Source organism: Stenella coeruleoalba (genome assembly GCF_951394435.1).
Source record: "Stenella coeruleoalba genome assembly, chromosome: 18".
NCBI classification, from domain to species: domain Eukaryota; kingdom Metazoa; phylum Chordata; class Mammalia; order Artiodactyla; family Delphinidae; genus Stenella; species Stenella coeruleoalba.
The window spans coordinates 34,479,697-34,504,087 of record NC_137164.1 but is presented as its reverse complement, the minus strand read 5'-3'; the positions used below and the strand labels follow the sequence as shown (position 1 = coordinate 34,504,087).

Below are 24,391 nucleotides of genomic sequence, written 5' to 3'. Positions count from 1 at the left end.
TCTCTTATTTAAAATATTTAGAAATTAGTTCTATTTCACTTTTCCTTTTTGAAAATTCAAATAAAGTATGTCATTTCAATAAAATAGTACCATATATACTATACTTTGAGTACCATATGGTATGAATGTGAATTTTGATGTTCTCAGTATTGTAAGACAGAAAAGTACTGTAGTATAGTATCCTACGGATCCTATGGAAACAAAGAAATAAGAAGTTAATACTTCCTGATTGTTCAAAAAATGCTTCTTGGAAAAGATAATAATATGAATCTTGAAAAAATAAAAGGGGTCATAATCCAGGGGTGTGGGGACATGAAAACATTTTATAAATTCTCACAAAGGGTAATATTTATATATTATGTAGAGGATATGAAAATACCACCATGCTCTATTTTGGTCACAAATAAAACAAACAGATAAACTCAAAAAGAGTCTTACTTGAGCTGCTAGTATCCTCCCACTTGAGCCATGGGACAGTGGAAGTGATGGCAGATGAGATTGAGATAGACCCATCTTCTCTTCCCTCTGGAGTTTCCTTTCATCAGCTTCCACCACCCCGCCCCCGCCAATTTGCACATTAACGATCCCTTTCCTTTGGGGGAAACTTTGGGTCTGCTGGGGACCTGTCCTGGCTGTTGACAAAGAATCTCTCCCCCCACTCCAAACACACGCACCTGGCCTCCTCCACTCCGAAGTGAGCACGTCCCCGCCCCCTGGTGGCCAGGGCAGCGAGGGTGCAGCTGACCCTGCAAAGGAGAAGGTGGCCCCATGGAGAAGTCTGGACCATCGCTCAGGCTACCAAACTATCCCATGACCTCTGTCCCCTTGTTTATAACTGCAGTCTCTTTTGTTTTTCTGGATGAGAAGGAAACAGAGTTGGAACTTAAATAACTATAATGAAAGGTGAATGGATTTTGAGCTTTCCCTGTGTCCTGTGGGCCCGGCTGAGCACTTTGCATGAAGATGCCCATGGTGGTCCTGGGCCTGAGCATTTGCCCACCTGCGGGGCTGACCATTGTCTCTGCCCTGAGCTTCCCTCCACTCGCTGAACGCACCACTAGGGCTGGGAGGGGCCTTCCAGAGTGCCTTAACATCTGCTGATCATTTTTTCCCGAGGAAAACCAGTTAAGAAAACCGAACCCTTCCCTCTCCTTTGTTTACCAGATGACTAATTTCAGAATCGCAGGTTGTCCTGTGAGCACGATCCTGGCTCATTCAGACCCTGTACCGAGAGACGAGCCACTCAGTATTTAGGAGATGTCTGCACCTTTGTTCCTAAATTTGACTATTAACAATACGCATATACTAAAAAACAAAAACGTGATGGAGCTACGTTCTATCAGTGTCTTTTCCAGAAGGAGAAAAAGAACTGGATTGCCTTGTAGTTCCCCCCACCCCACCCCCGCTGGGGGGTAGCATGAGGCACAGGTGGTCGCTGTGCTTGATTAACTTTGCATTTGGTGTGCTTATCTTTGCCCCTGAACGTGGACGCAGCTGTGGACGAGGACCCCAGGTGTGCAGCCTGCAGCTTCAGGGCCTCCTCCCCAGCTCCATCCCGGATGTGAGGGTGTTGGGTGACTGCAGGATTGGAGCTCCAGGAAGGTAAAAACCAGCTGCTGGGTTTTATTTCTCCTCCGTGAAAATTCATTCTTCAGTGTTTGTGTTTGGGTGTGGACAGGGGGAGGCTGGTCTGACAGAACCGACAGGGAGGGGGACCCGGGAATCCTCACTGTGAGTACTGGTGTGCCCAGCCCTGACCTGTCCCCGCTTAATTGCTAGAAATGAAGATTTCTTCAACTGCATTAAAATATCTGGGTCAGTGACATTGCCACAGATGCTGGTATATTCTGCAGAAGCAGCACCCAAAAGACCTTTCAGCAGGCTTATGGGCCGGTCCTCTCCACTCTACCCTGGTTTTTCTACTATCTCTGGCTCAAGGGGATGTTAGTTCCTCACATGCATCAAGACTCCTCCCAGTCCGAGCTTCACTCAGTCGCCTGTATGACTGTTCCAGCACTCTGGATAGTTCCCTTATCAGCATACCTTAATGCTCACAGTGTGTGTGACAGGATGCTCATTGTCTGTCGTCAAATTCATTCTCCCCTTCTTCCCAAATAACAGAATGTTGCTTTCCAGAATAATTATGATATATGGCAAAATTAGCACTGAGATATAAGCAATAGTTTCTTATGAAATTTCCAGGAAGTCTCTTTGGTGGGGAGGGCTACTCCCTTTTCATTATACCTGCTCCTAAAATTTCTTGTGTCCAAAATGCAGAAGGATAGGCTGAGCCCAAGCATGGGTTTTGGACCCCAAGGTAACACATTAAGGATAATATATAGCAAAAAGAAAGGAAACTTGGTAGCATTATGATTAGGGAACCACATTTCTAGCCCTGGATTGCCACAGCTCTCTTAGGAAAGAGAAACTCTAAAAGCCATTATGGAAGGGATTCTGTTAAGTGCAGCAGAACATAATCTTAAACATGGATATTTTACTGATGTTTATTTCAAAAGCCTTTCTATCCACATTAATTTAGAAATATTCTTTGTTAATAAGGAAATAGAAATTATAATATATAAATTTTATCAATTCTTATATGTCTTATATTTTCAAATTCTTATAATGTATTTAAAAATTTCTTCAACTAAGAAAGACCCTTTAAAAATCAAAGTTGAGAAATATTTGACATCATGTTTTGGTAACTTATTGATTAAAACTCTTCATATCCTCTGTGTTGCATGCTCAGGCAGATGTAACCCAGATGTACAATAATTTTCTCAGGTTGACAGTCTTTGAGATCAGTACCAAGGTTAAGACAAACACATAGATGGCTGGGCTTCCACAATAAATCCAATTAAAGCAGGCATAGTATAACTGTATAATTCTGTTATAGAGTTGATGGGATGGGAGAGGAGCCAGTGGTATCTAGAAAAGGATGATAGGGCAAGGGATTTAGTGTTTCCTAAAAATGTCCAGATAAAGCTGCTCATTGAAGACTTTGTTACTCAATCCCCATCTTAGGTTTTCTCTTCCTCTGCCTTTATTATGCAGAGTATATTTTTCTATAAGAGACCTGGCACCACTATCAAAGTATTATATCAGCAAAGCCAATGTCTCCCTATAGAAATATATCTTCCAAGCTTTTTTTTTTTATGGTACGCGGGCCTCTCACTGCTGTGACCTCTCCCGTCGCGGAGCACAGGCTCCGGACGCGCAGGCCCAGCGGCCACGGCTCATGGGCCCAGCCGCTCCACGGCACGCGGGATCCTCCCAGACCGGGGCACGAACCCGTGCCCCCTGCATCGGCAGGCGGACTCCCAACCACTGCGCCACCAGGGAAGCCCCTCTTCCAAGCTTTTAAGGTAATAATTATTGTTAGAAGGGTGATGAGTGATGTACTAAGTTAAATAATCAACGAAAGTTATGAGAAAGCATTCCATGTGTGTTATAGGATCTTTCTTCTTCCTAACAAAATAGTAAGAGATATGGGATGCTCTAAGGAAAGGTCTTGTAAAGCTTTCCTAAGATTAAGAATGATTCAAATTTTCCTTTGTATATGTGGGAAATCTACATAAAACTCCTAAATGCCAAGTTCCCAGAAAGACTGCTGCTGGGAACTGTCCTTTTGAAACATTTCCTACCTCATCACAGAGCCTATGAATATATACATATATATATATTTTCCCCTTAAATCTATTGCTTTTTATAGCTTCCACCTTTAAAATTTTGAAGAGTGAGGCATAGTCCCTCTTAGTGCATCCCCATTTTATAGCCTTAACAATATTCGATTTGAATTTACTTTGCTAGTCACTATAGAAAAACAGATGGGGTAAAAAATGAGCTTAGATAAGTTATAAAAGTTTATGTGCTCTTATATTATCTGAAACTTTCCCTAGGCTTTTATCTTTGGCTTCCTTGATTGATGGTAATTGCAGCTTTGTTGACTTCCCACTCTCTGTTTTTATTAACGGAATCACCATGCTCTGAGAAGTACAAGCTACATAGAGCAGCTCTGGAGGAAGAGATGCAGAGATGCCTTCGAGAGAAAAAGAGACAAAGCAGCAGCAAGGCAACGGACATGTCAGTGAAAAAGACTCCTTGAGTTGGAGGTGAATCCTCCAGTCCCAGTTGCCTGCTCACTCCCTGTTGACAAGAAAAGAACTGCCCAACCAAGACCTTTCCAAACTCCTCAACCACAAATTCACAAGGAGAATAAAATTTTTGTTTTAAGCCATTAGGTTTGGGGACAGATTTTTACACAGAAATAGAAAATGAGAACAAGGTGGTTACTTAACCTCTTGGTACATGTTTCCTCTACTGTAATATGTAGGTGGATAATAATACCTATATCATAAGGTTATTGTATTAAATAAGATTCATAATACTGTACATGCACATATGGAGAGAGGGAAAAGTTTGGGAGTTTTTAAAAAATCTGTTATATATGCCGACTATAACTATGATAATTTTGTTGCTTTCATATTAAACATCCCATTGAAAAGACCAGTTTCCTCAGTGGTGTGATAATGAATGAAGTGATAATATAAACCTATTTACATTGATTTACATTGACAGCCTACTGTAATTAACTTTGGAATTTGAGGCATTTCCAGACTGGTGAGCAGAGTTATGTGTGGTAAGTAATGACTTTTTTCAGTTTGTTCATTTTTTAATACTTAAAGAAGGAAAAGTTGAATCCAACTTGGTTTCACAAGAAATTACATTTTCATAATCATCTTAATATCCATAATTTATAAATTGTCTTAATATTTTTAATTGTTTTATTTTTGTCAGGGTTAAAGAACCCTTCAGAAAGCTTCCTAATTTGTTTACTATTTCAAGTTGTTCATTCCTAATAACATGAGGGCATTAGAGACATAAACAAGAATTTCAAACAAATCAACTATCCGACTAAGGAATTAAGCCAGTGGGAAGCATAAGATTAAATATAACCAAAGTAAGAAAATAACTTGTTCTGATTGGTAAGAAAAAAGCCATTTTTATAAATAGTAACAACAAAAATATATTTTATTAGTGCTTTTTTCACTTTATAGAAATAGTGGTAGTAAAATATGCAATGTATTTATGTTCCTTATAAAGCATTTAATATCTTAATTCAATTGTATTTTTCTTATTTGACATATAGATAAAGGAAGAATAGCACTTTAAATGGCAGGATAGGTAGGATCAGAAGATTAAACTAAGGTCTTTTTTGTGCAAAAGAATCTAGGCAGAGTTAACAGACTATGACTGGAAATGGGGGAGGGAATTACATAAAGTGTTTAAAAAAATAGCTTGTTACAAGCTAATAATATCAAAACCAGACTGGAGTTTAGAATAAATCTTCAGATGGCTATGTTGATGACTTAATGGTCAATGTGGTTGGATACAGAATAGTTAACAATAATTCCAAAAGTTTCAAATTATTCTACTTATTTATTTATCTGAATAATGTGTTCAATATGAATCACTTTGCCATACACCTGAAAGTAACACAATATTGTAAATCAACTATACTCCAACATAAAATAAAAATTAAATAAAAAATACACCCCCCCAAATAGTGACATAATATCTCAATATGCTTAAGGTAAGCTGTTAAAGTGAGGATATAATATTGATAGTATTACATGCAATAACATGGCAGTGATGCAGGCATGGAAATTTCCTCAAATGACTGAATATACTCATTAAGTCACAACCTGTGCAAACTGAGTTCTCTATGTGTGGAACATTCTTGGCTCGGATATCCATATGACTTAATCTACAACTTCATTGTGCCTCTGGTTCTCTTTATCAGGATAAACTAAGTTATTCGGTGGTAAAAATGAACCCACAAATTTTACTGCCTCAGTCTAGTAATGATACTTGATATGTGCAATCATTTTCTATTTCTAGTATTCATCACTTAATCCCATCTAACTATAATAAGAGAGTAATGGATTAATTGATTAACATTACTGGTTTTTTTTTTTGCAATTTTCTTGTTTGCTGACCAAATATCCCATGATTTATTTTCTTCCACATTTAGAACACTCAATTTATTTCCAATGGAGATAAGCCAAAAGTCCAGTCAGGCATCAAATCCATACTGAAACTCAGGATCTAAGTGTTATGTGTGGTAATCTCTACATCCAGTCCACTTGAATTTCCTATATACCAAAAAATAATAAAATAAAATAAATCTTTAAAGAAGGCGGGATGTGGTATGTATGTGTGCATGAGAGAGAAAGAGAGAGAGAGAAGAATGGGAGATACCCAGCAATTACTCTGACAATTATGAGTGCCCCTTACCCTGGAAATGTGAACTGTTTCTTGATTAAGCATTAAGTTTGCTCCCTGGAATAATTACCCCTTCCACTGTTAATGTGGCCTCTTATACTTTCTTCCTTTTCAATTTATTAGCTTTGGTCATGTCTGATATGTGTTTGAGGAATATACTTTCCTTGGGAGCCATACAGTTTTCCCAGTCCTTTCCCTGCTTTAGAAAATTTGAGATCTCTAGGGTCATTTTTTCTTCTTTGCTAATAATCTCTTTCTTGTAATTTTTTACCATAGCTGTCAATAGTAACTGTTTCAGCTTATAGTGTTACCATAACAAAATCCACAGATTGGGTGGCTTAAACAACAGAAATTTATTTTCTCGCCATTTTGGAGGCTAGAAGTCCAAGATTAAGGTGTCATCAGGTTTGATTTCTCCTGAGGCCTCTCTTCTTGTCTTGGAGATGGCTGCCTTCCCACTGGGTCCTCATATAGCCTTTTCTCGGTGCTCCAGCATCTCTGTTGTCTCTTTCTCTTCTTATAAGGACACCAGTCTTATTGAATTAGGACACCACCCTTATGACCCCACTTAACTTCAATTATCTCTTTAAAGTCCCTATCTCCAAATGCGAGTCACTTTGGTGATTAGGACTTCAACATAGGAATTTTAGGGGGACACAATTCAGTCTATAATGGCAACCAACATATACTACTAACATTCCATTTTTCAACCTCTTTGTCTAAAAATATAATTTTCTTGAGTACATGATCTACCTCCCAAGGAATTTCAGGAGAGTTTCACTAGATATTTTGTATTTTAAAAAATTGATTGCCATCTTTCCAGCCTCTTATATTGAGTTCCTCAATAACATTGGTGACCTCTAAGATGCCACCATCCTTTGGGTAACAATTCCTGTATTGGTCTGTGTAGACTAGTTATATAATGGTAACAAATTGACACTCAAATCTCAATAAGTTAACACCACAAAATCTGTATCTCATTTATTTTACATATTGTTATTTGGGGACTGGAGACTGAAGGGAGAGGTAGTGTGTCTAATGCACGCAGTTTCATGAAGGAACCACCACAAGAAAAGAATAAGTATCTTCCTCAAATGGCATAGCAGAGGGAGACAGATACTAAAGAATTACGGGTAAGTTTTATACTACCTCAGCATAGAAGTGAGTTATTATGATTTCTACTCATATCTTATTAGCCAAAGATAGTCATACATCCTCCCATGTAAGGGAAACATAAGGTGGTGAATAAAATATTTGCAAAACATTAGTAATAAAATTTAAAGCTTGGAAATCAAAAGAGTACTCCAGGTCCTCCAATGTTATATTTGAGTATTGTTGTTTAACAAGCCCACCTAGGAATTATTTGATTTCATAGGAGAATTTTTCTGTTTGACTTTGTAATTTCCTATTTGATTAGAGCCAAAACTCAGTTATGTTCCACATTAACTTGTAGAGATCCCTTCAGAAAAAAATAATCTCAATAGTGGTGTTTTACTGCCATATGGGATATTATTCAATGCTATCTAGCCTAAGAGCTTTTTTTTAACATTTCTTATCATTTTCAAAAATATTTTTTGGAACCAACTTTAGCATCTTCCTGATTCCCCCTCTAATTGTGTTGGATAAAAATAATTGACATGCTTTATGAGTCATGTTTTTATCATTTTCGTCAAGATACTTTGAAAGGATTTACTGTCTCTATTGAAACATTACCTGATTGGAGAGATAGCCCCTAACACTGCAAATGTTTTATTTCTTTGCATAAAACTTATGCCATCTGACTGATCAGAATTTATATATACTGACTGGTCATCCTCTAATATAATAGATATACCATAAGAGTAGTGACTCTTCCTGTTTTCTAAAACTGTATATCCCTTGATTAGAAGAGTGTCTGTCATATAGAAGGTACTCAATAAATACTTGTGGTTTTAAGGAAATCATTCAGTAACTCAGAAGACAAGCCTATAATTTAAGCTTTGCTATATGAATTTTAGTGTAATACAGCAACAGCAGGTCTAAATTTCAATGATATCTTCTTTAATATCTTGAAAGTTGAATTTTTGAAAGTAAAAGAAATGAAAACAAAAGTTATCCATGTTCAATGGCCTAGGCAGACATGTATTTTACAATAATATCTCACAATACCATATACAGACTGTCCAGAAATGCTCCGAAGTTCACTAATGTAATATCTAAACATTAGCTTGACTAACTGATGACTCTTATCAAGATTGTTCAATGTGTGTTTCCTCACTTTCTAAGATTAGGGGTTTTTTTAATATTGAAACTTTATGCTCTTAAGATACATGACTTCATTAAAGTTTATCCAGCTTTTTAACTGAGAAAAGAGTATATAAAATTTATTGTAAAGATTGTCTCTTATATAGTTGGCTTTGACATGAAGTACTAATTTCTAAGCCTTTATCAACTCTACAAAATAAATTCTGTAGAACAATGTTTTACTTGCACAAACAGGCAACAAGGAACTCATTTCTCCAGCTACCTTAACTTGTCCTCTTGCCACAATAAATCTTTGTGTTCTACAGGGACTCGTTTATTCCTTGCTCTTCTTCATTTATGTTGATATGCTTTCAAATTCATGCCAACCTGCTTAGAGGCTTGTTTTGAGGATGACACATTTCTTATTTTTGCTGAGAAGAGTGTAAGAAGGATTAATATAGTCCTGCATTCAAAATTAATGTAGTCACATGCCAAAAACTGGCTAGAGGTGCCCCTCAACTTTTCAGTAACCACTTATGAAACTTGGACACGATAATATTCACATAAATAATTCCAAGCAACGTAATATCCATGGGAGCTCATGAATTTAAAATTTTCTCAGCTATTTCTTTTAAGGAACTTATACTTTGTATTTATCTCCCTGACTTTCCTAATAATATTTCATGGTTGACAGGAAAACTGCCATGTTGCTCTATTAACACACTGATTTTCACTTTCACCTATGGCAAGTAAGGTAAATGTTTAAGATACTGCCAACTTTACATTATATAATGGATTTTCCATGGGCAAAATGAAATTGGAAAGTTCTCAACTACTCAAACACATTGAAATAGGCATTTTTTTTTTAGGGAAAAATTGAAGGGATACCCACTAGAAAATATCTTACAAGAAGTGGCTATTAAATTGAATTCAATTCACATATGTATCAGTTTAATTCAACAATTATTAGAATTTATAGTTTTATAGCATTTACTTATACAAACATTTTACATATTATATGGGATAATAATCCAAGGACCTTTCCATGACACACAATATCAGTCATGATATAAAGTTTACCCACCTCTCCAGTTTATTCTCCTTCTAATGACCTTATTTTCATTTACCTTGCTGTACTCCTCTTTAGAGCCCTTAAATAATCTGTCTTCTTTCAGGTCGAAGACTTTTACATACTACTACTCTCTAAAGAACATGCCTTTCCTCCATCTTTTATCTGATTCATACCTGTTTGATTTTCAGGACTCATCTGGGAAACTTTTATTCACTGTCCAGACTGAGTTAAGTGTTTTTCTTCTGTGCTCAATCATCACCATATACATGTCTTCATAGAAGGATTTTGTATGTCACATTGTAACTTGTTACCCCAGGTAGACTCTTCTATCCTTGAAAGCAGTGACTGCACGTTGTATTTAACACATTTCTTTATTCAGTATTTTGGGGACTCATTTTCTATGTGAAGTTCTTAAGTGGGAGAGAGATATTTGCAAGGCTGTATGAAAAAGTTCAGCCCAAGCACCAAAAGATTCACCAAAGTTAATGACAAAGAAAAGAACTAGAAGAGAATATTTCCCATTTCATTGGTTAAAAAAAAAAAGTTGCCTGCTTTTGGTAAAGATCCAATGACCATGAAAATGTGGAGCAATTCTTTACAATAAAATTTAAAGGAAGTTTAAATGGATGCAAATGACAGGGAAAAACTAGGGGGGGAATGATATGTGATATATTAAAAAAACAAGGTCATATGTTTATCCTTAAGCCAGCTTCTTTCACTATTGAGTCTAGTACTACATGGTTTGTGGTTGGAGTAAAAAGAATTTGGTTGCAATACAATCGAAAGTTGCAATCAGAGTTTAGTTTTGCTTTCCCATTTGTCTGATAAACTTAGTTTAGTAAACTAAGTTCACTATATTGTCTCTGCGAATCGGGGAATCATTAGTAAATTCTTGCCCCAGTTTAGGCATTTAAAAATGCTTGCAGAGAGTATGATTCAATGAACTGAATAAATGATTCAGATGATGAATTTTGTTCTTAACCTTCAAGATCATGCTGCCTTCCCACTAATCAAGGCTAAGTAAATCTTACTATATTCATGAAGATTAAATTGTTGAGATTGGGTTTTAGGTACTGAAAACATATTGTCCCTACTGTAAGGTATGTGAAGTGGGTCTGTGAAGCCAGACCATGAATTAATAATAAATAGAAATGAGACAGGTGATGACCAGGATGATTGTCACATTCCCCTCAGCCTGACTAAACATTAGACAGGTTTCTTCCTGACTATAGGTCCCAACCTCCCTTTCCTTAGAGAATTTACTTTAGAAAACTTGCAAGCCTTTCTCTGCCTCTTTGAGATGTAAATCTTCTTTCAGCCTCCTGCCAGGGGTTTTACAACCCAGGAATGTCTTCATCCAGGACCTTGGAGTCACCCTTTGAAATGTAATTACTGAGAAAGATAGGGTCTCTGTCTTGCAGTATCTAGGGGGGGGCGGGGGCAGGGGGGGGAATAGAAACCTTTGATAAGCACCAAGCACCAATTAGCAAACACAGATGGCCTACTCACATTGACCAACCCTCCTTTTTCTGTTAGCTCACCACAGAATTTAAAAATCCCCCTGCCTTTTGTGTCAGTGAGATTGAGCTTAATCTCTCTCTCCCCTATTGCAATAGTCTTAAATAAAATCTTCCTTGCCTGTTTAATTTGTCTAGAACAATTTTTCTTTTACAGTGATGATATTTGCATTGTATCTGTACTATCAATCTTTCAAATACAGCTTCTTAATACAATGATAAATATAGAATATCTTTTGCTGATTACACCACTGAAACACAAGTTTCAACTATAATGATCAATTATTTCTAATACTACATAAATTATAAAATCAATATGCTCATTGTTATAAATTAATATATGCTTCCTGAAAAGAAATATCATAACCTAATGTTCTCCTAACACAGTCTATGATGACATCGAACAACTTTGATGACAATTATATTGTAAGTTCATAGAGAGATACTACAAAATTTAAAATGACCTAAAATGAAACCCTTATCAAATACATATAGAAGGAAACCAATGAAAATTATTTAGAATTTACTATAGTCCATATTCATGTAATTTTCTTAATTACACTTCAATGATATGAATTTGACATAAAAATGTTTAATAAGATATTAAATATGGCCTTGGATATTTTATAGACTATGACATTTTCTACAATGAAATCACTGGCTTTTGATAATCTGGAGCTTACGTGCAATGTTGCTTATTGCAATTCCTTTCCATTGGCAATATTTTCATTCAGTGTTTCCTGGAAAAATAAATCTCTCTGTAGTAACTTTCAGATTTCATATTACATTTCCCCCTATTTTTCCTCTCTATATTAAATATTTTGTTGAAATATAAGTTTGTATTACCTCAGAGGTATATTAATCACAACAAGAAAATTCTATTTTTATTTATCATACTATTATTTTAACTTCTTAGGCAAAAATATTTTGGAATGATTTCAATATTTATCCAATATAAACTAAGATTGTTGAGTATCAGGACCCTGAGAAACCTTACAAGTAATCAGTCTCAAATATTTGCCAACATTTACATATTGTTTTCCCCAAGAAACATTGTCAGATTCTCTGTTGCGAGTACATATACCCAAAACGGCAATACCAAGAGAAAATATAGGTTACAAAGACTAAAATTCTCTGTGCTCCTTTTCTAGTCACATTTAACCTTCCAAGTTATCTTCATCATCATACTGACCTTTTCAAAGGCACTTGCTCTTCCCCCTCTTATTTCACCTCTGCTAGGATTTTATTCACATCACTGTTCAATGATTTTTAATTTTCATTCTTTACTTTGGAACAGTCTCTTCACCCCTCTGACAGACATGTTCAAAAGTGTCTAAATGGATACACTTTTAACCTTTTATTGCTCTCAAGTGGATGTCCCATTTTCCTTTACCTCATGACCAAACCTCATGAAAAGAAGCCTAAGCACTCTGCCTCACTTCCCTGCCTCTTCCCATGCATCTCTATATGAGAATCCTTCCCTCTCACAACACTCTAATTAATACTTTATCTTTTAAAAAAAATGTACACCACAATCACTCTCTCAAAGGACACTAACATACTCTGAAATGTCAAATGCAATGCCTCTTTCACTGCCTATATCCTACCTGGGGAAGCTTGACAATTTGGGTCAAGGAATTAAATTTCTAATTCTCACATTTCCACTTCAAGGAAATAACCTCCTAATATTTTCCAAAGAGGGTACTAATTGCCAACATTGTTTGCTTCCCGTCGCTAGTCACCATTCACTTAATCCTGCTTTTTACACATTTTAACTCCTTAAATTTAATTGCCACATCATTCTTTTTCCTCTGCCAGTAATTTACAATGTAAATTTTATTTTGTCTCATAGATATATATTCTTCTTGATATACAGAGGCTTCGTGTGTTTATTTTCTTCCTTTTCCCCCTTCACCAAAATAATATGCTATTGCTTAATTATAGTCCCTGTCAGGAACTTCAACCTTCTTCTTTCATGTTAGTAGATTTTACTGTACTTCTCCTAAATTACAAAATGAAAAGTTGGTTATTTCTCCAAATTTAGTTTCTTCAATTTGATATTTTTCATTAAAGTGGCGGAAGTTTTCATTTTTATTCCAAAATGACACATTTGTGTAGAAACTGCTGCTAAAAATCAGGATATTATTATATAGGATAAACGTGTTTGAGTTATCTGTACTGTGGAGCATAGCATCTCTGAGAAATTCCAATGTTTATCTACATTCTTCGAATGTGTTGTCCATTACCTTAATGCGTCCTTTAACTCTCTCTGTGTCTGCAAGCCATCTTAAGGTTCCTAGTTCCATGGTTGCTTCAAGGTTTTACATGTGTAAATAGGTGAAACGCACATCTAAAATATTAACCTAAGTTTTTGTGTATTTTTCATTCCCTAGAAACATTTTTTCTATTCCATTGTAAACTCTCAAGCTGGTAACTGCTTCAGGGTGTTACCTTAAAGGCTTATGGCAGACTAAAGAATTAGGCTGCATTCTTTCTAGTGCTGTCTTTGAAAGAACTAAGTTCTTAACTTTAATTAGGAAGATTTTAAGAAATAAAGGATAAGACAAAGCATTTATGGACATAGAAAATATCTCTGAAGAAGCAAGAAAATTACTCCTATATTTTCATTCTACTGGTGATAAGCCATAAAGAAATTCCTCAGATTAGATACACAAGGATAAAAAAGTTTTTAGAGACTTCAGCATTATGTCTGGGTGATGAGACTGGGCAGCAGCACTGGAGAGAGAGCAGAACCTAAAGAGGAAGCTAGGTTGGCTTACAAAAGAATCTCTGCAAAATTACTCTACAGCAGCAGCAGGTTTTAGATGTTAATATTCTTAAAGATTGAGTCAACACATACACTAACAATAACATATGATTTTATAGACATACATACTCATCCCCTATTCCACTTCACTCCATTTCCCCAAACTTGACATGATCCAGACCAAGGAGTATCCTCCCAAAATAGGATTTACATTATCTTTAAAGTAGATCGAATGGAGGCAGGAATTATGCCTAATCATAGACAATGAAGAAATTATCTTTATTTTACTCTTTGGATGGAAATTCATTTATGCCATATGCTTACTTCCTTGAAAATATGACCTCTTTTTCTTAAGCTACTTCATCTCCATGATTCATAGAGTAAATATCTTAGGTGCCTTTTAGGCAAACTTTGCAAAATCATTAACAGGATCTTGACTCCGTCTGATTTCAACTTAAATTTGAGTTGCAATTGTAAATGTGTGCATGTGAGTGTGTGCATGTATGCATATGTGTATAATCTCACTTTACTTTCAAGATAGCCATGTGAGGTACATATGAATGGTCCCATGTGGCATGTACTATAACCAAATCTCAGGGATTCTAAATGGTTTATACAAGTAGTAATTTTGGAGGGAGGATTCAACCCTGACTCTATAACAAAACACTCCATGTTTCATTAAGTCTATGGCAGCACAAATACTTAAAATAATTTATGAATTTTAAAAAGTCAAGTTAACTGTGAAGACTTGTCCACTGCCTGAGGGCAGCAGCTGCCCCTCCTTCAACTGGATGGTGGTACACAGTTTGCATTTCCCATGAACTCTGTGTGAGCAAGCACAGCTGGTCAGCTGGCATCCTCAAGACTGATGTGTGATCACCCAAGCAGCTGATGCCCATGCTTAGGCTACCTCCTTCCTCTTCCTGAAAGGTCACTGTTATCCATGCCTTGGAAAAAAGAGGGGCACAGCAAGTGTACAGCATCCTCTTCCTACAACACAATCCAGGAGAAGTCCCTGCATGGGATGAAAGGAAAATGAAATTACACCAGGACAAGATACATGTGGGCTCCCAAACACAACAAGAAATGGAGAGAGGCTAAGGGCATTTCCCTAAGCCCTTTGCTCTACACGAATTATTTAGATTTCCTTTAGAAAAAGTTTCATTTTGTAGAGGATTACTTTTGACGTGTTATTTTTTTTCAACTAATTATAGTGGTAAGGGAAAAATATATCATTAATAAGAATTCATGTCATAAATTCTCTCAGCAGTAGTATTTTAATTGTTAATGTATCATAGCTAAAAGATTAAGATACATCACAAGTGACCAGGAAATCCAAGGTGACAATTAAAATGCTTAGATAATTGTAATGCGTACACACATATACATATAAACACTTACAATCTCCCTGCCTCACACACATAAAACATTTAGAGCTGAAAAGAGCAAAACCGTCCCTAAAGCATTTATTTATTAAAAGCAGAAGGTATGTCAAAGGCCAGTTGTAGCTTAACTGCCATTTTGGTGGAGTGATAAGCTGTTTTGCATGTGTGAAAACTGTTGCCTTTCAAATGTAATTATGCAGTTAAAGTTACAACAGATAAAATAACAGATATAAAACAACTGAATAAAAAAGGTCTGTTTCTTTATGTTATGTAATATAATTCTTTTTCAGTATCTATATACCTAAAAATTAAAATGAGACATAAATTTGATGATTACAATTCTCCTTTTGTTTTAATAAACTTTGAATTTTAACAAAGTTGTAGATTTACAGACAGATTTACAGAGTGTTTCTGTATACTCCTCACCTAGTTTACTCTTTTGTTAGCAGCTTTTATTACTAAGGAGAAGTTGTTAAAACTAACCAACGTTGGCACATTATTCTTAACTAAATTCTGAACTTCATTTGCTAGTTTGTCCATTAATGTCCCTTTTCTATATCCCTTCCAGGATACCACACTGCATTACAGGTAGTGTTTGGAAGGTTTTTCGACTATGAAGTTACTGGAAGCCACTACTCTACCCTCACACTCTACAAACCTTTGCATATTTTAGTCTTTGAAATCGAGTCACTGAGTACAGCCCGTGCTAGCAGAGTGGGGGAGGATTTAGCACCATTGCCTGTAGGGGGATTGCCAACATCAATTTTTTGGAATACTTCTCTATGGAAGATTGATCTCTTCTCTCATATTTATTTATTTATTCAGTTATTTATATCAGTGTAGATTCATGGATATTTATTTTATACTTTGTGTTATAATTCACTTCACTATAAATGTTATTAAAAACAAATGCTATTAATTTTGTTGCTCAAATTGTTTCACACTTGGCCATTGGAAGCTCTTTCAATTTTACTCTTGTGTCCCTTTCACATGTCCTTCCATTGTTCTTTAAATATCATGTCCATATTTTTTGTCACAATAAGATACTTTTATCTTATCTTGTATTTTCCCTGGTAAAGCCCTAAATCCAACCAGTATTCCAAGAAGCTTTGGCTCATTTTGTTAGAGAATGGTGTTTGAAACTAAGTTCTGGACATTGGTTGTACTCATGGCTGCCAGGATGTCCAGTCCTTTTTTCTTATCCTCATCAATTTTTTAATTAATGTAGTTGATCTATGATGGTAAATTATTGTTTTAATCTGAAACTGTAAATGGCAGAGGGTAATTAATATGTATTTAGAGACATTGAAAGTGGAAAGTGAATTTAAACTATTTTGTGCAATGGTCCAATTCATTTAATTATTACTTCACTTATAGTTAGTGTGAGGTTCTCCCCATCAAAAAAATATTGGACTCAAAATTAAAGTATGTAACTTCGAGTCTCAGATTCTGTTCTCTTGAAAACTATACCACTTGAGCAGCCAAAGAGTTACTGAGGGAATTACAGTTTATCCAGTTGAATATTTCTAGTTTATAAAGTGTTAAGTGTGGGTAGGAGAGGTTACTTGCACACTCATGGACACGGGCCAGGTTATTGCAAAAATGAGACTGGATTTTAGGCCATACAGGTTCTTATTTAGTTTACTTGTCACAAAACAAAACAGCACCTAAATCCACTTTTCTGACATTATAGATGATGTTAACTCTACTGCCTACATTTTAGAGTTGTTTTAAGAACAAATATTGAATGAATGAATAAAAATTCATATTAATGCAATATTCAACTATAAGATAATTACCCTCCTTATACCAAAACATTGGTTTATACATCCAAAATGAATGAGAAAATTAAAATGCATGGAGTGACAAATATGCTCCAAGGATTTTATATGCATCATTTAATCTATTTCAAGAAAGTGTGATTATCATCATTTTACAAATATGCAATTTTCAAGACAGAGATTTTAATTAACTTATGCAGGGTCATTCCTCTGGTAAGCTGCAGTAAACCAAACTCAGATTTTTCCCACTTCAAAACTTTCATTCTCTGCATTACTCCAAGATTCTCATTTCCTTTCTTTAGGATATGTGGTATAGAAATAGCTTAATGGTAGTAATCTTTCTACTTTCAATAAACCACATCTTACTTTTTTTATTGCTTATTCATCATATTTGCTCTGTATTGTAGTTATTTATGAGCAAATTTCATCTCTCTTTGTCAATTATCTGCTCCTTACAGGCACTTCTTCATTATATTGAGGACATGATAAGTGACTGTTGGAATAAATACATGTTCTTCCCTACAAAAAGAAAAGAAGCAAGTAAATTAAAATAAAGTGAAATAAAGTCCCAAGCTGACTTTCTTTTTTTGCTTAGTTAATTGTTCATGAAAAAGTAGGAAATTTCTGATTTAGTGGATCCTTTGGCAAAGAAGGTTTAGATCATTTAAATGCTAATACAATTTTTAAAATGAATTCTCAGTTATTACTATGCATATTGTTTGAATCAGGATATTCTGGCTAAATACACCTGAAAGCCAATTGAAGTTTGGTAAAATGATACTAACAGAAACCCCAGAACTGGGCAGTCTCGGGGCTCTTTGACACATCTGTGATGGCTTCAAGGACCTGGGTTCTTGCCTGCTCTGTTCATCACTGCCTTGAATTCCATCCCCAGGTTTGTCACCTAGTGTTTAAAAGATCACTGCATCAGCTTCAAGTTTTGGATCATCTCACATGATAATATTCAAAACAGTAAAAGGTGGTGGCAAAAACAAAGAGTTTTCTCCCTATATAGCTCTCATTTTCATCAGGAAAATAATCGTTCTAAACATCTTTCAGTTGTCTTCCTCTTACATCTTATTGGTGAAAACTGGGTTTTTCTAAAACAATAACTAGTAAAAGGGAATATGATTAGCTGAAGTGGAACAGTTCACATCCAAGATTGGGCAGACTGTTATAAAAACAAAAACAAAAACAAAATCATGGTAGCAAGGAAGAAGGCATGATTGCTATGGGATAGTGATCCAACAGTGCTTGCCACAAGTGTATCCAGGCTATAAATCCCATCTACATTGTCAAAGGATACAGCTGAGGCCAAGAAGCAAAGTGACAAATTAGAGAGCTGGCATGACTATAGAAGTGAGCAGAGAGCTAAGTTCCAATATCCCAGGCTGTGGTCTGGCTTACCCAAGATACTAGTGTTCTCTGATAGGTTTGATGATGTTTCTCCTCAGGAAAATGGTGGCAACACCCCAGTTCTAGAGCAAGATTATGGTGATTGAGCAGTAGGTAGACCCGAGTTAAAACACAACAACGTTGTAAATCAACTATACGTCAATTTTTTTAAAAAAAGGAAAAGTGAGGGGAAAAAAACCCAACACGAATTTAGCCTGCAGCTGGACCTAAAGGTTGAAGAATGGTCAGCTACAAAAAGAGAGATATTTAATTCTGGCCATCTATCAGGGCCCTACTCAAGAGTACTGGATGGACCCCATGTCCTCAACGAGCACCAACTAAATCTGAAAAAAAAATTCCTAGGTACGCACTGAATATGGGGACAAGATTATACAGCAGCATAGCTGGAAGATAGGTTACCAGATGTGAAGTCAGAGACACTGTGGTTTTAAGGCTTGTAAACTTGTAAATCACTGGGTTATCCTACTAATAAATGTGGAGAGCCTTTCCCCCCCAAAATACATTCTTGGTTTTGATTTTCTCACGTATTGTGTGGGGTTGTGTTGCTAAGCTGAATGGTTCTATTACCTGTAGTAAAACAAGGCTAGTCCCAAGAATAATGACACATTTCACAGAATAGTTATCCTCCTTGGTATTAATGAATATCAGATACTATACACGTATATGAGCTTATTTATTCTGTCCAACAATTTGTGAGGTGGCTTTTACTATCTCTATTCTTTAATTGGAGAAAATGAGACCCAGAACATAAATAGTCCCAAGGTCAAACTGTAAGCAATGAGGCCCCTGTTCTGTTGAATTCCAAAGCCTGTGCTTTAACCCAGACACCATACACCTCGTATTTACAGCTTGTCAAGCTCTGATTTACAGGAGTTGTAGTTTCTTATTCTACTAGAACTTAATGGAATCTGCTAATGAATCTAAAGGCTTAAAAACCAGACAGCCCATGTGTTAGAGGACTGTAGAAGGCTGTGTAGATAGCTGCTGTCCTGTAAGGTCTAGCAAGCAGTTGACTTCACCCCATTTAGATACTCTCTAGAAAGATCATCTCAAAAACATGGAAGTTTTGCAAATTTCTGTGAGCAGAAAGAACAAACCTGAACTGTCATTTTGAGTGGAATTCAGAATTGTTCAGTAGAGCCCAAAATGAAATGTGTGTGTCTCATTTAAAGAAGGACCTGAAATATCATATTTAATCAGCACTTTTTAAGCAGATGGTTACAGTGCTAGGCAGAAAAGTAAGCATGTCTTAATTTATAGGTATCTTTCAGTAGAGAAAAATATACCTAAAATGTTAAATTATTTTTCTATATCAATTGTATGAATGTGAAATAGTTCCTGGGTACCAGTCTTATACTCCAAATTTGAAACACACAAAAGGGACAGAAAAAATTGAAAAGTGCTTAGAGAAAAGATGATCTCGGCTAAAGGTAGAACGGTAAGTTTTGCAAAGCAGCATTTTAAACATGAATTTGTGAATGTGTCTACCAGAAATTCAAATTAGCTGTCCCATTTCATGAGTCTGCAAGTGTCAGGTTTCAGAGAAGCATATGTCAAATTTTGAAGAATGGAATGAACTAAAGAAATTGTAACTACACAAGAAATACTAAACTATTAATACATATGTGAAATATTTTATTACAATTCTAATTATCCATAAATTATTAAGTATAAGAACATAATTAAATGAAATAAAAAATAGCCTATAGAAAATATTCATTATTTTCAAAAAGTTTGATATTTGCTATCCAAATATTTCATAAAAGAAAGAAAATTATTTTTAGGAATTGTTTATAATCCCTGGAAGTAAAAGTACCTATGAAATAATAGTATAAGTTTTTAAAATAATTTTACATGGAATTATTACAGGGAAGCAGCTTCTTCTCTTCACCTTGAAATGAAAGGCAATAATAATCAGAATAATAACTACATATTAAGTACTTTCTATGGGCTGGATGTTTTCTAAAGGAGATGATGAATTTCTTAAATATATGACCTTTGTTCAGTAATGTTAGAGATTGTGTTAGTTATATATGATAACAATAGCTAGCTATTACTTATTAATTTAAGCATTTTAAACAGATTTTCTCTAATAACTAACACTATCCTTGTAAGTATTATTATTGAATCCACTTTATAGATTAGGAAATTGACATTTAATGGGATTTAAAAATGTACCCAAACTAAGTAATAGAGAATATGATTCCAGCATTCCACACCCTATAAATTAAATGATTAAGCCATATAGCTATTTATATCACTTGATTTGAAGATGAACCACTCAAAATCTAGGGTTAGACAGCTATCTGAGAGACAAATTTAAGATAGGCTAAACCTGGTATATATTCACAGAGAGTTTTTAATTTATATTAAGACAAACATTTGTCATGAAATGAAATGCAGAAGTTTTATGAATTTATAGGCCAAAACAGAGTATTTAAAATAACAAAATGTGTGCTTTAACCCCCTATACACACTGTGGTAACAAATTAAATTTCCGCCATTATCAGAATAATTTTAGTAGCTGGTAGAAAGTTCAGGAAATGGTTATTAAAGCACTTCACCCCCCAAAATCTAACTTCACTTGTATCCTCATAGGGCCTAAAATCTCCATTCTAAGTCACTTTTTTAAGGCAGTGATGGTCATAATTAAAATTCAATTTAGCAAAAACAATATTTTAGATGGAATTGTATTTAGGACTATGGATCTAAAATACAGTGAACTTAGTAGTGCCCTAAGTTTAAGTCTGGGGATTCTTTACCCTATGTACATTCACTCACTTACCTGGTGATTTGATCCAGTCTCAAAGTTAAATATGAGAAATAGGCAGATGATCCCCAGATTTATATCTTTAGTCCAGATTTCTGCACTTAAATATAGATTCACAGCCAATGTGTAATTCTACATAGAAGGCAAAAGATGGATCTAAATAAACATGCACACAACTGATTTTCTGACCTTTCACCCCCCACCACCAATTTTCTTCTCTCACAGTGTTTCTCCAACTCACCTTTTGAAAACTTATACTCAGTAGCTCAGACCAAAAAACCCTGGAGGTTGGGTAAGGGTTACATTTAATTTCTTTCCCTCTTTCTCATACACAAACCACCCTTAGATATACATTCTATTTCTCCTCCAAATGAATCAGAATACTCCAACTTCATTTTCAATACATATCTAGAAACTGACTGCTTCTCCCTACTTCCACCATCTTCTGTCATCCTCATTAATATAATAGCATCCTATTCTATGTCCCTGACAGAAGAACCAGAGTAATTTTATTCAAGCATAAATCAGATTTTTTTTATCTGGTCAAATTCCTTCAATTGCTTTTCCCTTTGCTAAAAGCATAAGACAAAGTATACAAGTGGATCCTGTTGTATATTTTCTATCCCAGCCCTAGAATCAACCATTTCTGCAAAGAGCTGGCTCTTTTTAATAGAAAGCAAAATTTGAATGCTGGGTGTGTTCATTGCTACTATAGTGTCATTGCTTCTAGGCTTTCTCGGTAGACAGGGCTAGAAAATATCTGGATTCTAATATATCGTTAAATTAAGATATAATTAACATATATTTTAATTATATATATATATATAGAGAGAGAGAGAGACAGAGACAGAGACAGAGACAGAGAGTAAACCATGTTTATACATGGGTGCACATGAATCCTAGAGAATGACACAGGGAAATTAGTGAGTTTATAGCAGCAAAAGATATAGGAGCAGGCAAGGTTGATGTCTATTTATAATAATCTTGGGAAACCATGGGGTATTAAATGGATTTCTCATATCTGAGAGCATAGAGTGGTATCTAGGTAGGAGGAAACCCATAACAATGTGGGATGTACCCTTTTAACACATATTAACCTTAAGAAAACTGACTGATTATGCTAACTTGGGAATGTTGCTCTGAATCTAGGCGACATACACTTGCTAACACTTAACATGGTGAAATACTTTTTTCACTTGTTCATTACACTCCTTTTAAAGGCTCGTGAGATTGGGCCCTCCCAAATAATTCAGAATAGTCAACTTCTTCTTAAAGTCACTTAGTAACCTTAACTCCATCTGCAAAGTACCTTCACGGAATTACCTACATTAGTGTTTGATGGAATAACCAGAGGATGGAAACGTGGGTGGGGAGGTGGGGGAAGGAGAGTCATTATCAATCTGCCTACCAAATATTTCAAATGACCCTATTCCAGTTCTGGTCAGACATCATTGCCCCAAGCATTGACACCTGACAAAAAAGAGCAGCACATGTAAATAGTGATCAGCATCTTAAGACTTTTCATCTATCACCTGGTAATAAAACCTTAGCCAATAATCACCTATGTTTCATCCTTTCCAACAATGTTTAACTTGAATCTAAATGTGAGAAAACAAACAAACAATATGGAGAGCATTTTGACAAACAACTGGCTTGGACTCTTTAAAATTCATTATCATGGAAGAAAATGAAAATGGCTTGGTACTCATCTCAATTAAAGGAAATTAAAGAGACAAGCATTGATTAGAATGTTCTCTCTGTTCCATTAAAATACATTATGTGTGGGTGGGACAGATTGTCTCTTTGGTTCATAGTTCTTCGGATCAAGAGACTCATTTCACAGAAAAATATCCATGTGAATGGGAGAAAAAGAGTATGGAATACAGGTATGCCCCACTCTTCTAAAGTTCAATTTATGCCACTTTACTTTTACAAAAGAACTACATTGGTATCTGTTTTCACTAATGGAAAGAAATTCAAAGAGGAGTTTAGCTTTTATGAAAAAAAGTTAATTGCTTCTTTCCCTTACATCATTTCTACTAATGAAAATTTTCATTGGAACCCTCTACTTTCAGATAATAGGGGAAAACTGTACTATTTTTTCAGTAAGAAAAAAGGCAAAATTATAACCTCTGTTTTCAGAAAATAGTATTAATTTGGGAAGAATGCCTGATAATTATTGAAATTAAATTATTAAAATTATTTTAATTTTTTATGTATCTACACATCCTCAAATAATATTTTAACATTATAATTTTAAACCCTAAAATGAAATCTTTGTTATATATCATTAATTTTTAAATGACACTTTAAATCTCTGACTAATCTGTTAGTTGATATCTAGAATTTTCTAGGAGAGAATACAGTTCAGTCTTCAAGCAGAGATACCCTATAAAATATTTTCCTGTTTATTTCATATTTATTAATTTCCCTTGAATATATTTCCACAAATGCATCTTAAGTATTTCCTACATCTTGAATATATCCTATCTGTCATAATATATTTGCAAACAAGAAATTTTGGTTGGGGCTTGAGATATTAATTCTCGTATTTATTCTGAAATTTTTATCTGTTCATTTAGACCCTGACTGTCTCTATTACTATGTGAGCACTTCATTTGATATATTTAAAGTGAACATGAGAAGCAGAGAAAAAGAGTTACAAATAAGTCAATATTTTGAACATGCCTTTTTTCTAATTTTAAATTACCCATCAACTTAATGTATGACTTTAAGTCTGTATAACTTTAAACTTATATGATGTGGAATTTAGTAAAGAATCAGGACAAGCTGTATTTCTAGTTAATCAATTTCTACTATGCTGAAGAAGCAGAACTATTTCAAATGAAGTACCAGAAAAATTAAGTTATATTAAATCCCCTAATATTCCAAAAATCTAACGTACAATATTAAGTTCTTTTGGTCTCTCATCAAAGCTTTAAAAATATAACAATTCTTACCGTATTTAATTTCCTACTCTTCTATAAGGATACGTATTTATTCCAAATTCTGCCATTGTGTCTTTTTATTCTATGATATTTTCATAAATTAAGGAAGAGAATTTCACTACACACTTAGGTAAACACAATGCTGGTATTTAAAATCAGGCAATATTTGCATGAGTTAAGGTGAAAATTATCATGGTGATAATGAAGATGATAATAACGTTGATCCT

General features: G+C 35.0%; 1 protein-coding gene across 2 annotated transcripts in view; it reads right to left on the bottom strand.

Moving 5' to 3' along the window:
• Positions 1-17,231: 17,231 nt before the first annotated feature.
• LOC307176500 (centrosomal protein of 78 kDa-like) overlaps positions 17,232-24,391 on the bottom strand; it is a 49,131-nt gene continuing 41,971 nt past the window's right edge. Inside the window, exons 7-8 of one of the 2 annotated variants that reach the window (XR_013824802.1) lie at positions 21,232-21,348; positions 17,232-17,549 (exon numbers count right to left, since the gene is read on the bottom strand). The gene's annotated coding sequence lies outside the window, so the exon portion shown is untranslated. The remainder of the gene's footprint in view (positions 17,550-21,231; positions 21,349-24,391) is intronic. The other variant, XR_013824803.1, reaches the window with a different exon arrangement.